This window comes from Phalacrocorax aristotelis, chromosome 5 (assembly GCF_949628215.1).
Source record: "Phalacrocorax aristotelis chromosome 5, bGulAri2.1, whole genome shotgun sequence".
NCBI lineage: Eukaryota > Metazoa > Chordata > Aves > Suliformes > Phalacrocoracidae > Phalacrocorax > Phalacrocorax aristotelis.
The window spans coordinates 27,934,890-27,949,369 of record NC_134280.1 but is presented as its reverse complement, the minus strand read 5'-3'; the positions used below and the strand labels follow the sequence as shown (position 1 = coordinate 27,949,369).

The 14,480-nt window shown below is 40.2% G+C and overlaps 1 long non-coding RNA gene across 1 annotated transcript in view; it reads right to left on the bottom strand.

The window, feature by feature from the left end:
- Positions 1–8,629, bottom strand: part of LOC142057094 (uncharacterized) — a 31,829-nt gene extending 23,200 nt beyond the window's left edge. The window contains exon 1 of the long non-coding RNA XR_012660536.1: positions 8,550–8,629. This is a non-coding gene — a long non-coding RNA (uncharacterized LOC142057094). The remainder of the gene's footprint in view (positions 1–8,549) is intronic.
- Positions 8,630–14,480: the final 5,851 nt, after the last annotated feature.

Here is a 14,480-nt window from a genome sequence, read left to right as displayed (position 1 = left end):
ATGCTATAACCAAATTCCAGCCTGTTAAATTACTGCTATACTATGCTTCCAAGAAAATCTGTATTCAACATCTGTTTTCTTTACACAAGATCATGAGGAACAGTTGAGCCGAGTCATAGCCTCATTCTGCACTTACCTCAGGTTTTGAAAGGACAAATCTGTCCCTCCCTAGACACAGGACTAGGTTCAAACCTGGCCTTGCTGGACTTGTTCACTACTGTGATGTTTTCAAGTTGCTTTGGAGTCAGACATTACCAAAAAAATCAGTATTAATGAGGAAAACAGGAAGGAGAGTTGCAGACAAGCTGGCTCTGCTTCTCATCATTTGCACTCACTGCTGTTCAGGCTAATTTTTTTATCAAGTCAAAGCCGATTTCTCTGACAGTTCACAAAAACTCCCCCCCAAAAATTTGTGGCTGGTAGTCAAATTGGGAATCAGTGCGGATCCCAACATCCTGCTACTTCTGAAGAGGTCAGTACTGTAAAAATTAAGAACACCCCAAACAAATGCACACTGCAAACTTCTCTGCAATTAAAGTTACGGCAAGCAACTGTTACTCCCTTGTATGTGCTAAAACAAGTGTTTTCCAAGACCATCAATTTGTTTTTGAGAGATCAACATGAAATATGGAGACATCTGGACGTTTCAAGGTCAGTATGGTTGTGGATACAAATGCTACAGCAAAACAGTGTCCAGCTCTGTAGAAGGACAGACGCCTCTGGGCACAACCCAAAACAACTGGACCAGAAGCACCACACATCTCTCACCACTGCTGTCACTTCGGCCTTCCTCCTGTCCCTCCTTTCCTGACATTTCTGTCCTTCTTCCTAACCCTGACACAAACGCAAGGCAAAGACTAAGAGGAAAACAGGCTTTTCTGCTGTGGTGAAAATTTTAAAACTGTTCAACTACTGTCAAGGTTGCCAATAGCCGAATATTTGATGCCACTAGCAGAGGCAAGTGTTTTCACAAATAAGAATTCCAGGACTTTAAAAAAAAAAAAGAGCATAGTTGCAAATTTGGGGCAACACCCTAACCGTGGGCTTGCTGTACCTCCAGGTGTTTTTCCATCCCAGACCCAAAAGTAGCACCCATCATATGAGCGTGGACAAAGGGCTGTGGGCACATTAACTCAAATATATTCACTACCTGGTTTTAAAGACTGATGAAATTACACAATGCAATAAAGGTAGAAACAAAAGTGGAACATCTAAACAGATTATCATGGCCATCCGGAGTGCAACACTGCTTTTTTATTTAACAATTTTCAAAGGATCACATTGTTTGTTTCCCTCATTCCTTCCACAACATGAACACCACATTGCTACAATGCAGACAATTTGAAAATGAAAGTTAAACCTGTGGCTAGTATAGGGAGAAGTTCAGCTTACTGTGGGATCTTTCTTATTGCTTGTTTTTTCTTTGAATTACTTATGAACTTGAAAAAATTTCCATGCCCTAATCTACCCACATGGAGGATATTTACTTACCCCCTCAAACAGCTTATGAAGTTTATCTCCAAGTATGTTTTTTGTAATAAATCTTGAGCTGTGCAGTTGAACTGTCGACATTTTTGACCTACACAATTGATCCTGCTGTGTTTTAAGAAATAAAAGGTAAAGAATTGAGGTAACATAGCATAAAGGGGGAACAGGGAGATGGTAAAAAATATTGGTAGGGCTTCATTTAACAGATGAAGGAGAGGATACAAAGCAGAACTCGGGAAAGAACAGGGAGGAGGAGGGAAGACAAAAGATTTATGAAATGGTGCTTCAAAGACCAGCGAGATAAAGGGTTACTCACAGCTGCACATGCTCACCAGGATGGGGCTTGGTTTATTTTCCAGTGACAGGGGTTATCCAAAATTAGTAGAGCAGAGACTGCAAACTCAGCTACAACTGCCCTGTTTCATTAAGAAGTAGCTGCTGATCTAGAGATTGTTCTACCCAAAGGTGACCATGGTTTCCACACTGCACACACTGACTGGATGTAAAGCAGACTTCCCAAGGGCCTAAAACTTCCTTTTAAATTTGCATTGGTTGGTATGATACATTGCTTTATTTCTCCCTACAATGGAAGAGAGTTAACCACCCCCTCCTAAATAAAGCTAACATTTTCAATAAACTACATGCAAAAAAATGATACCATTTCACTACTTCATCCAGACAAAAAGGCAAACAAGGTGTGACATTATGAGGCTTTAAATAGAAGGTGCCACTATCGTTTCCCTCCTATAGTTGTTTTTTATCTAAATTATGAGGTAGTCTGCAGTAACATCTCAGAGCGTAAAGGCAAGCTAATACCATTAGCTTTAGATTTTGACTTTAAAAGGTATGGACAAGACAGTGGCATAGCAGAATACAGAAGCAAGGACTCGAAAGCAAACAGGCACAAAGGCCCCAGAGACAGGACTGCCACACCTTCATGTTCACTGGCAGACCCCTTATTCAAATCCTGGATCAGCAATGAGTTATTGACATTATACTGACAATATAGCTCCTCCTGAAGGGAATATTGACATTTTTAGGCAGATTGCTAACAGACAAATGCTTGCAGTATCAGTAGCAAAAGCAAAGCTTTAATGAGTGGAAAGCTTGACCCATCCTTTTGTCCCTTTGAGGCAGAGCTGAAGCAGGTTGGGAAGTCAGGATGCAGAAGCATACTGGTAGACCTGCTGTGTGGAGAAAGCCAAGAGTAATGCCGCTGAAAGGACATCAATTCTTTCATATTATGATAGAGAAGTTAAAATTCATGACCTTTGAAGAGAAATCTGTCTGGAGACTTGTTATTTTCACACACAAGAAACAATTACAAGTAATAGCCCTTTCCTTTATCCCTCAAGGAAGTTTCAAGCTTAGTTAGCAACATCAGTTATTTCTATGGCAACAGACAGAGATATAAACACAGGATTAAAGCCTTCAACAGAGGATCAAGAAAAGGAAGAAATAGGACTTGGAGACAAATGCTTGGAAGAGCTGTGAAAAAATGTAGAAGGTTACTAGTTTTCTTAAAATGCATATTTCCTGCTCCTAACAGGGCTATGACCACTATATCTTCTTGGTAGAACTTTGATCCCAAAGAGGTAAAAAGACAGAGGACTGGTACATTATTTTGCTCCAAGCATAATGTAGTCAAATATAGTTGGGATCACTGACACTTGGGACAGGGCATGACAGGGTACCTTGCCTGCAGTGCTTTACAGTTCACCAAATTAAGTTTACACTAGAACATGTACTTATATTCTACAAGGGTTGCTATAGAGGTGGGATTTCAGGCATGCATATACAACTAAATTTAAGATTCTCACATAGTTATGTGCACTAAATGGAGATTAGAAAGAAATTTTCATGTTGTCAAACCAAGCCTGATCTTTGAGGGAAAGCACAGATGATACCTTTTAAAGTCTACTTTGCTGTAAGCCAAGTCACCATTCCCTTTCGCACATGAAGCCATTTGCACCACTCCCAAATATGACCAAGCCCTACTAACACAACAGCAGCATGTCCTTTGCTGCTTCTCCCAGTGTATATAACTGCGCGAAGCACCACGGTGCTGATCTGAGCCCTGGATAAAATGCCAGTATTTCCTCTCCTATTTTTCCTTTCCACATTCACAGGCAGGATCAGCCAGCCCTCTTGGCAGGGGGAGCCAAGGGAGCAGCTGCCCCAAAGGGTGCCCAAGGGCCCATCTCCATCACAGCCTGGCCAGGCAGGACACCAGGGACCATTTCAGGAGAGCTAACCCCAACCCCAGCAGAGTAGGCATGGCAGACTGAGCCAAATATACAGGGCCAGGGCTCAGTTGCTACTCAGGCAAATTCATTTTGAGCCAGTTTGGGTGTGTCTGCACAAGTGGCAGTTACTCCTTTGGATTGCCTTACAGCAACCATTTCTCGGGAACATCTGTCTCCTTGGGTCCCAGCCAAAGGAAGAAAGGTTGCTTTGGGTTTTTTTTTGTTTGTTTTTTTTTGTTTGTTTTTAAATTACCACCCTCACCCCATACACATGCTTCTACATGAGACAGAGAAAGTAAGAAAGGGAAAGCCCAGCCTGTGCAGGGAGTAGCAACAGGTCTGAGGCATGACCCAATTAGCAAAAGGATCTGAGAAGAGGCAGGTGCATGGGAAGCTCCCAGTAAGCAAAACACAACCCAGGCTGAAAAGAAATCTTTGAGTCCTCATAGCTAATCCAGGGCACGCTGAGAGAGTTAGGGTCATTCATCCTGGGCCATAAGCAATAAGGTCAGGAAAACTCTTCATTTGTAGATATAAGAGGGAGGAGACGTACAGCCCACTAAAGAGCAATGCAAGAACATCTGCTGCTGGGCAGAGGTCTGACCAGTCACCAGACAGTTTCTCAGGAAGCCAATAACAATGATAGCAATGATGCAATTGGGTAATATTGCCTAGCATTAGATGTGAAAGGAAAGACCATTAAGCATCTTCTGAAGCTTAAAGTAACTATTTACTCCCAAAGCAAGGAAGGACTGAAGGGAGCACACAGTGCTGATAGGCCTAAAAGCAGGAAGTTCTCTGCGTCCTTCAGCATCTTTTGCTAAGAGAGATGTTGTGCCTCATTATTCACTGGTAATATCCCAGGCCCTGGAGCACCTTTTGCTTTTGAAAAGACCTAGTGAAAGTTCTCATTTTGCTATCCAGGCACAAGAGTTGCCTTTTGGAAGTCAGGTTCAAAAGCCCTGTACAATCTCACCCATAAGTCACCTCCTGTGCTGGCAGGGCTGCCTGTGGGGAGGAAGATGCAGTGACAGCAAGTGGAACCAGGCACAGCAGACTGACAGAGTCCAGAGTCATTGCAAAGTTAGCAATGACTGCATGCCTAGAGTTACTCTCGTCACCTGTAAAACTTTAAAAATTAAGCTACTGCTTTGCACATAAATAATAATTCACACAGGGACTGATTTACTGTACAACTGTCAATGGGTCTACATTGCTCACATGCTTCCCCTATTAAAACAATTTTAGTTGCCAGTAAGGAAGGACATAAGAAAGGATGACTGTTTTCCAATCCTTTTCCAAAGTGGAAGCTGCCATAATATTTAACCTTTCCTCTACTCTTCCACCGACATGCACCCTGCCCCACCCTGCCGTTTGGTTCCCACACCCCAGATATGAAAGCAGATAAGGAAGTCCCTGGCTTGCTGCTTCCTGATGGTGAGTCACAGCTCCGAGTCAGCCTTTGTGTTCTAGAGAACCTGGAAGGCCTTGAAACCCACTGTTGATTTTGGCAGAACCACCTCTTCTTACTTTGAGGGTAAAACAATTTACACACACAATTTTTGGTCTGAAAATAGCCACCAAGACAAAAACAGTGAGAGAATGACCAAAGATTTTCTTGTACTGGACTCTGCACAGCAGAAGCAGAACCTCCCCATGCTGGGGCACAGTTGCACTGAAGTGAACGAGCCACACATGATACCTGCTTAAGCACTGAGCATTCAAGCAAGATGTATTCACAGCCCCTATTTTATGCACAGAAGGTACCACTATTTATGACTTTGGATACAACCACCTCTAGAGCAATTTGTCACCGTTTCAGTGATGACCAAGAAAGGTGTTATTTGTTGGGTCACAGTCTGCTTCCCATAGCCAGGTGACAACTGAAATTAAACAGTACCAACTCCAGTCCTGACATCAGCAAGCCACCCTCCCCCTCCTCTGTTTACCCCGGTACCCTTTCTAACAAAGCCAGACCACTTTCGTTAGGTGCTCAGATATTAAGGAGCTTCGCACCAGGACATCCAGACAGAGGTGTCTTTCGGTAAACAGGAGTTTGTCCTGTCTCAGTTGAGACATGCCAGTAATGAGGGAAACTCTGGCAAATCCACCTCTCAAGAATCCACGTGTGTCTTTGCCTAGTCTTTCTCTGTATCCACAGATCAGCACTTGGTATTTATATAGAAAAAAATCCCCTCATTCTTGGCAAAGAAAAGCCCCTGTATTTTTAACATATTTGAACATTACATCAGCTGCTCATCTCAAACATTCATCTGCATCATCCACTTCTGTGCCTACTTCTGTTTTACAAAAGCTTTAATTAAATCAATTATGCTTTGATATATATTTTTTAATTTCCTTTTGCAATCATATTTCAGACATCTTTTGATCTCCTATTGCAATTCCAAACTACACTCCTTCCCTTCATGTCTGTTTGGTAAACACCTTTGCTTGGTCCAGATTCATTAGCATTTTAATTATTTTCTCACTCCAGGACTTCTCTGCTATCTCTTCCTCCTGCAGTATGGCAAACTAGGCCATTTCTAGATTAAGCCCTGCATTCACTAAAACATCTTAAAGCATATGTATGACAGCATAAAGAAAACAGAAAAAGTTATCTGCAAAAAGTACAATTAGTTGCTACACTTCCTTTCAGAGTGTAACTATTGTTAAAGAAATTATTTCAAGGAAATTGGTTTTAATATTCTTTAACAGGGATTTTGTATGATAAAGCACAGAAACTTGAAACATGCCAAAGCACATGAGCAATTAAAATATCAGTTGTAACAGTATTATTTTTAAGTTTGAATGAGTGTTGAGAAGGGGAAAAACTGATCTATCGAGACTTAGCGAAGAGTAACAATAATTTTTTTACTTGACTGAGTGGAAAATAGCTTCAGTACTTCTCTCCCTACATATCTTTCAAATAGTTTCTTTGAAAATAAATTACCAAAGAACATAGCACTACAGAGCACTTTTTCAATTCTAAAAGTTTTTTTAAAAGTAGACAAATTTTAAAAGAAATTGTTACGCCCTTCAAAAAACAGAGTGAAATACTTCAGCTAACCAGAGATGTCCTCTCCCCTCTCCCAAGCCTGGCCAACCAAACCAAGACACAAAACATTTGCTCAAGCTCTGCACAAACAAATCCAACCATTTGCCACGCATCAGATGCTAAAAATTCAGGTACACATTTTAGTCCACTTGAATCACAAAGCAAGAAAAATGTAGCTTCCTTGTTTTATTCATGTTTAGAGCTCACTGATTTGTGACTGATGTGGTAAGAATATGCATCTAATCAGCTACATGGGTCATTATCAAGTGATTTATTTGTCTGATCCCTTCCTTATATCACTACATACGTGGCACCATTACTAAACTGTACTTTAGAAAATAAAACCACTAGCACTAATGTTGATCCCATTAAAAAAGTCACAAGAGTCCTTAGCATAGTCTTTCAATAAGGTAGCACTCATTCCTTATTCCAGGCAAAGTGTATGTGAGGACATCAGACAAAAAGTACATTTGAAATACTTTTAGTCTTTATTTTCAATTGACAATAGGACGTGTTTCACCATGGGGAGAAAAAGTGGGTCTTAAACCTCTAGCTCTTCTACAAAAGAGTGGAGACAAAGTCCCTGGTTTTCACATCAGGTGAGATCAAGGCTATAGGAGGGATAAGGGCAAGACCTACTAATGGCACACTAAAAGCTTCCAATGCTTTTACTTCTCTTTGGATTTAATAGAGAAAGCCTATATGCAACATTCTTCTCATGGAGGGTAAAAGCAACTGCAGTTCACACCATTAGGTCATTAGAAATGGCTCCACTAAACCACTTTGCTGCCTTTGCAGACAAATTCTCTTAGGATGTAGGTTGCTTTTTTACGTGAATTCACTTCCAAACCAAAGACAGGCCACTTATATTTGGATTAATTAAAATTAACTTCTGATGGGAATTATTTAAGCAACATTAAAACACATGCACTGTACAACTGTTTTTCCCAGGCAGACAAGCTTTTAGCTTGCTAAGTCGTTTCTTACCCAGGAGGACAATTTTCCTAGCCTGAACCTCTCCCACGTGCATTCAAAATGCACCTGCTTTCCTTTCTGCCAGTACTGAGAGAGAAATATTAACATTGCACCACCTTTGTATAATCTCATAACTTTAGCAGGTATCTCAGGCTGGTCTAGCTGAACTCCTCAAGGATAAACAAACAGAGCAGGATCTGCCATTACAGGTCTGGGGCTGCAATCACTCCCAAAAATGATTGCAAGAAGAAATCCTGTTCTTCTGCAGTCCCTTTCCAATTTATTTGCCTAAAATACTTCAAGTAATTCCCCATAGGAAACTGCTGCAGGGCAGCAAACTGCACATAAGACAATCCCTTGAGGTCCTCATAGCCACTTGGTTAGGGCATCAATTTGGAAATGGACATTTCCAAATCTAAGCCCATAGCCAGGTTCCAGTGAAAATATTATTTTCTTTCACCAGCTTACAGTGAATTGGAATTTAAAGGAATACTTAAGTGTTAAACACCTTGCCAGGAGGCGTATATTAGACTCACTACAGTGAATTCGCTGAAATTTATGCATGTGACTTGATTAATGTTTTCAGTACAACATATCTGAAGACAAAAATCAAAAGGGGTTTTCCTACTACAGCGCCATCAACTAGGGCTTTTTTTTCAGGCAAATAATACCACAATTCTGCCACTTCCTAGTAATAATTTCTCTACTTTATATGTTTCTGGGAAATACTCCCACTGGAAACAGAAGGGATTCAAGGGCATGAGTGAAGGAAAGCAATAGCCTACCTTTGCTGGAACCAGCAATGACCACCAGCAGGAGGTATGACCTTTACAGTTTGAGGAAGACAGAGTATGGGAACTGTGTGGGCTCTGTGTACAAACAACTTTCAGATTCATTTGGAGGCTATTCATAGGCTGAAATAGGATGTGAAAAAGCAAAAGAGTGACCAGAAGAAATAACATTACTTCCTACAACTAACAAGCTCTTTCCAGTTTGGCCTGCTACATCCTGCTTTCCTAATGCTCTATGCAAGTTGCAAAAGTCTGCTTGAGACACAGCATATCTGATTTCACACAGGCACCTGTAAATGTAGGGCAGTGATATCAGGTATCTGTCCTACTTCAGTATTTTCACCTAATTCCAAAGGCTTATTTGGAACCTAAACTTTCATTATACAAACAGGATAAAAACAGAAATGCAACAGGATACTAGCTTTTCTATTTATGAAAACAACCCACCAGGAACTAGTATATGGTCCAACACATTATCATCATGTAAATCAAGATTTAATCTGAAAACAATGACATGCTGTTAATCTAATTGGGCTGTTAAAGCCTAACAATGATGATTCTAATGTTAGTTTTTGATGCAGGGAGTGGGGAAGATGACGGGGAAAAAATGAAAGGTTATTCAAGAATAGGGAAAAGAACCAGAAATAGAGAAGAAAAATTTACATTGGAAGGGAAAAATGCCAAAACTGGGGGCTGTCCCAAAAGTGAATTTCCATAATGACAATGAATGTAAGGATGAGCTAGTAACACCACCAACAAAAATCAAGGTGACTCTTCGTGTGGATTTGAGGTCCTTACACTTCTGCCTAAGAAAAGATTTTGGTCCTCAGAGTTCCAGGGCCACCTCAGTGGCTGTAGGCTTTTGAGACCAAACCTTTTACTGAGTACTTGCACTCAACTATTGAGCATACCCCAAAACTGAAAGTTTTTCAGAGTTACCCCTTGGGAAACCTACCTCACACCTACCCCTCAGAGTACTGTACATTTTACCCAGCTTATATCTGCTGTGAAGTGCTTAAATAGCACTTGGAAAAGATGAGGAGAGTTCCCTACACCACAGGCAGAGAACCAACTTGCTGTTGTAGGAGAAGGAGGTTACCTTATCCCAGAACATCTATGCCCTCTCAGCCTGGCCCCTGGAATCCCTTCAGCACAGGGGGAAGGCAATCCGTAGACAGGTAAAGGAGATACATTAGAAGAGTCAGATACATATTTTTCCCAACAGGAAAATATACAAGTGGTATAGAACATACCTTAGTTTATACTTTCACATACCCAAAGTGATTTTTCAGACTGTGGCTATCATTGTCTGAAGATGATGTTTACCTCATATGCTTCAGAAATTTCACAGGATTGCTATGCTAACTAGGATCCAAAGCATCTGTGTCAGGACGCTTTGCCAGTGCCAATAAGCAGCACTTAATCATTGCATACTACGGATGTGTAACTGGTACCTTTAAAGTTCTCGTGTCTTTTGTACCAAGACATAAGAAATCCTCTTTTGTGGCCAAAGCCCATAACTATGGGTGTCATTAAAGCTACAGTAATTATCAGCAAAAGGATCTGACACATTCTTAAGTTGCTGTGGGAAGGTAAGTCCTAACAAAAAGAAAATAATCTGCTGTGATATGCAAGTTTCAAATGTTAAGCGAAAACAAAATTTGAGCAGAAATAAGACCTACACCCATTCGTTCATAATTTTCCCCTCCATTATTTGCTGCATTCTATTGTTCACAAACAATAGAGATGTTTACAAATATATTTTTATGCAAGCCCTTTGTGATAAAAATAACTCACAATTCACATTGAAGTGCAGCAAGATTCTTGCTCCTCCTTCCAAACCAGCTTGCATATATTTGAGCAGGTCTTGCTGCCTCTCTATGTTTTTCTCCCTCTAATCACTGATACAGGGAGATGATGGAGCTGAAGGAATAAGCTTACTGCTTTGTATGCACACACAGCAAAAACGGAAAGTAGGTTTTTAGATGTTGAGGGTGAATTGAATTGATCCAGGCATTCCTTTCCAGCACTATTTATGACAAGTACCTATTATTGACCAATGAACATATAATAATGATGTAATTAGCTTTCACTTAAACAATTACCTCCTTGTCATTTCCGATCCAAGTTCAGGAAGCAGCACAGACTCAGGAGGGCAAAGGGTTGCAATTAACAGGCACAGCTCACTGCTAGAACTGCATTAACCCTCTATAGGTATGGTTTTGGATACAGCAAGCAGTCAAATGCAGACCACAGCAGTACCCAGAGGAAGACTACATTTCTACATTCTTTAATATTTGCAAAGTTACTCATTAAATCCTGACTGAGTCCAGTGGTGTGAACATCTCATGCCTCAGCAGACAGATGATCCATCACCTCCTGTTTACAGGGATCATAACACCACGCTGAAAGCAAGCTACCAGTTTTATAGCAATAAAGAAGCTCCTTCCCCACTCCAACTTTGCACTGTAGAAAGAGCCACCATCCAGTCTCCTCTCACGCAAACACAGCACAACATAGGATTTATGCACAACTATCTCCAACAACTGGCATTGTGGAGGCCAATTCAGTTCCAAGGCTAATAAATACTGCTATGCTTTCCTATTAACAATTTCACCAGCATGTTCTCTGAGTGTGGTTCTCAGGGAACCATCCCTAGCTAATGAAAGCTACTCTGGTTTGGTATATCTGGTGGGGAGAAACCACATCCTTAGTTGGTACAACCATATTCCATGATCAATGACGTATCAGTGTATCTAGTCTAGATATGATTATACTAGCTACATATAATCTATTTTGAACAGGAAAGAGGTTAAAATTTTTCTGGGAAAATAATTTATTGGGCCTGACCCAAGAAAAACATTAACAATGTTCAGTAAAAAAAATCATCCTAGGCCATAGTATACCTTTTGTTTACAGGGATTTTGTCTGGAGGCCAAGAGCACAGGGAACCAGTGGGTTAGGCACAAAACAGACTTCATACATTAACCACAGAAGAAAGGACAGGGAAGGACCATTGCATCTCCTCATTCAGCAGTGAGAACCCTCACCAGATGGGGAAATCCAGAGTCCAAAACCTCTTCTTCCAGATTCAGAAATAAGACCTTGTACCATGAGGAGAATACTCTACAAAAGGGAACCCAAAAGACCGTTCCCTCAGTCTGCATGTGGACACTTTCATCCATTGGCCGGGGTCCCAGGTTCCTGGGCAGGGTGCGCACAAAGGTGGGTTCTAGTCCCACATGAATCAGATCAAAGCCTTGTCAATTCTTTTCATTTTTTTTGAAACAGCAACAAAATCCCCCCAGACCCTTTTCTAAATCCCTGTTTCCCCACCTACAATCACTTATTCAGAGGGGTACACTAGTGACGACTCTTTGGAAACTCAGAGGATTAAATTATGATTGAAGAATTACAGTTTCTAACTTGCCCCTTTTCTACAGCAGAGCCTAACTCCTCATTGTTTTAATTTAGAGGAGAGATTAGTACCAACACTGTTTAGCCTCTTATCTTTGCTCAACAAAGAAAGTTATATAATGTTTCAGGAAATGAGTTAAAGTGAAAATAACCACTATTTTTCACAGCACTAAATGCCTAGGAGAAGATTCTGGTTTTCCTGTTCTGGCATCTTGTGTTTACTCAGGACAGACATGGCACAGGCAGTAAAAAGCAAAAATATTGAGCTGTGATACTGAAGGACCAGCTTATGGTTAAAAATTATTCTCATGTCTAAAGAATTCCTACAGCTCTAAAACTGCCAAAGTGGCTGTCACTTATGATAGTAGCAAATTTTATGATGGTGCTGGTCTACTAGCATCTGAGACAATCACTAACTCATCTTTTAGAGACAGAAGTATTGTTCCACAGGCCTATTAAGTACAACGTTAAGAAAACAAGTTATCTAAAAAGACTAGTGATATTCATGACACAAATAGATCCGTACCACAGGGAAGATTTCTGGGTGTTTCAGGATGTATGACTAAGTGGTAAGATACAAGAAATGGCAGCTATAGGGAACACAATGCAAGTGATCAGTACCATTGTTTTTGAAATTAATGTTTATCAGTTTTCCATGAATCACCAACTGCACTTTAAATACCAGTGCCTGTATTCTTCAAGAGACTATAAATACACTCCGTTTATTTGGCTGCTCCAGAGAGAGCTGTGAAAAGGGTGACATTTGTTATTAATATATAGCCATGAAGAATAGTTGTCACAAGACTGAAACATTTTTCTTTTTCTAGATGTGAATGACACAATACTTCTGTATGCTGTCACATTCCTTTCTGATGAAAGAGAGCCTTATCAGTCTGTTTGGTAATAATACTCCTGAAGTTGTTTTGACTAGACTTTTTTCCTTCTAATGACTCCAGCCTACAATACATCATGCTGGTTATACTGGTTTGAATTTTATAACACTTTGTTACCTCCCAAGATCACAAGACCAATATTATTTGAAGTTTAAATCTGCACAATTCCATTTCAGTTAGTGGAGCTATAAACCCTTTTGTGATATTTCACAAACATCAGTTGCCTTGTTCTTAGACCTACACTCGGATCAGGGAAACTTTTTTCCTCCAAGTGAGAAAATTAAGAAGTCGAGTGGCTTATGCACTATTACACAGCAGGACCAAGCAAGTTATCAGTCCTTTTCTACAGCACTTTCTCACAGGGAGAAAGAGCATGGGGAGTCAGACTACCGAGCAACACGAACATGCAGAGGAGCTGCTAGAGAGCAGACCTCTGTCTTGATCTCCAGGACCACTCACTTTCTTCCAGACTTCAAAGACAATGTAAAAAAAAGATTAAGCTTTGATCTTAGTAAAGATCAAAGGGAAAGGCTTCCCTTGCAGTGGGATGAACCTGAAGTCCACACATCAACCTCATTGTATTCAAAGTTATCCAAGATGAATTTGGACTAACATATCTTTATCAAACATTTAAACAGAAAACAAATCAGACTGTGCACAAAAGAGCACAGTTAAGGAACCTGTGCATTTCAGTTCTGATGACAAGAAAAATTGAGAGCTCAAAAAATAGACATGAGGCTACCTTTCTAGTGTTATCTAAAGTCTGCTGATACAGTTGTCTGCTTTCTGAGCACTGTTAAGAGAAATAATTTGATGTGAAATATATAATCTAGTCTTATCTGAAAGACAAAGGACTAAGGACAAAGTAAGTTCTTTCCTTCCTTCCTACTTCAGGAAGGAAGGAAGGAACAGACCACTATCCACTCATTTGTCATGTTTCTAACATGTTAGCTTCAGCCTTTCAATTCACAGGCATTTGCACAAACTCCTTTTGGTTCTTGTTCACAAACTCCATGACCTATTAGATTTCTTTTTAATTTCGGGCTCACAGTAGCCAGAATTGCCATGTCTTCAGCATCCTTCCTATGGAGTATAATTTCCAAAGATTCCATTTTGGTTTCTTTGAAGTGATCCTTAAAATGTTTCCCTACTCAACCCGGCATATCATAGAGCAAATCAATAATACCAACACACTGCAATTGTTTGATTCAGGTCAGATCTTCAAAAACCTGGATGATACTTTGAACAGTGATAAAAGAATGCTGTATCAGCCTGTCCTTGACATGCTGCGCCAAGCTTGCTTTGTAGGAGACAGGCACTGGAATCTGGATAGAACTGAATAAGGAATTACAAGAAAACCATAGTGAATCGTACATGTTTTTCTACCCCAGATCAATACAGCTTCCAAGAAATCAAAGGCCTTGAAGAAAAAGCAACATACTGTGTGCATACCTCTGAAAAAAAGTCAGGTGGTAGTTGTATAATATACATACCTAAAAGGCTTAAAGGAAAAACTTCAAAACAAATATTTTTATGTTTCCTTTTAGAATTACTTTGTAGGGCAAAATAGGTTCTTAAATATTTTATAGTTCCATTCTATGACATGCTAGGTCTG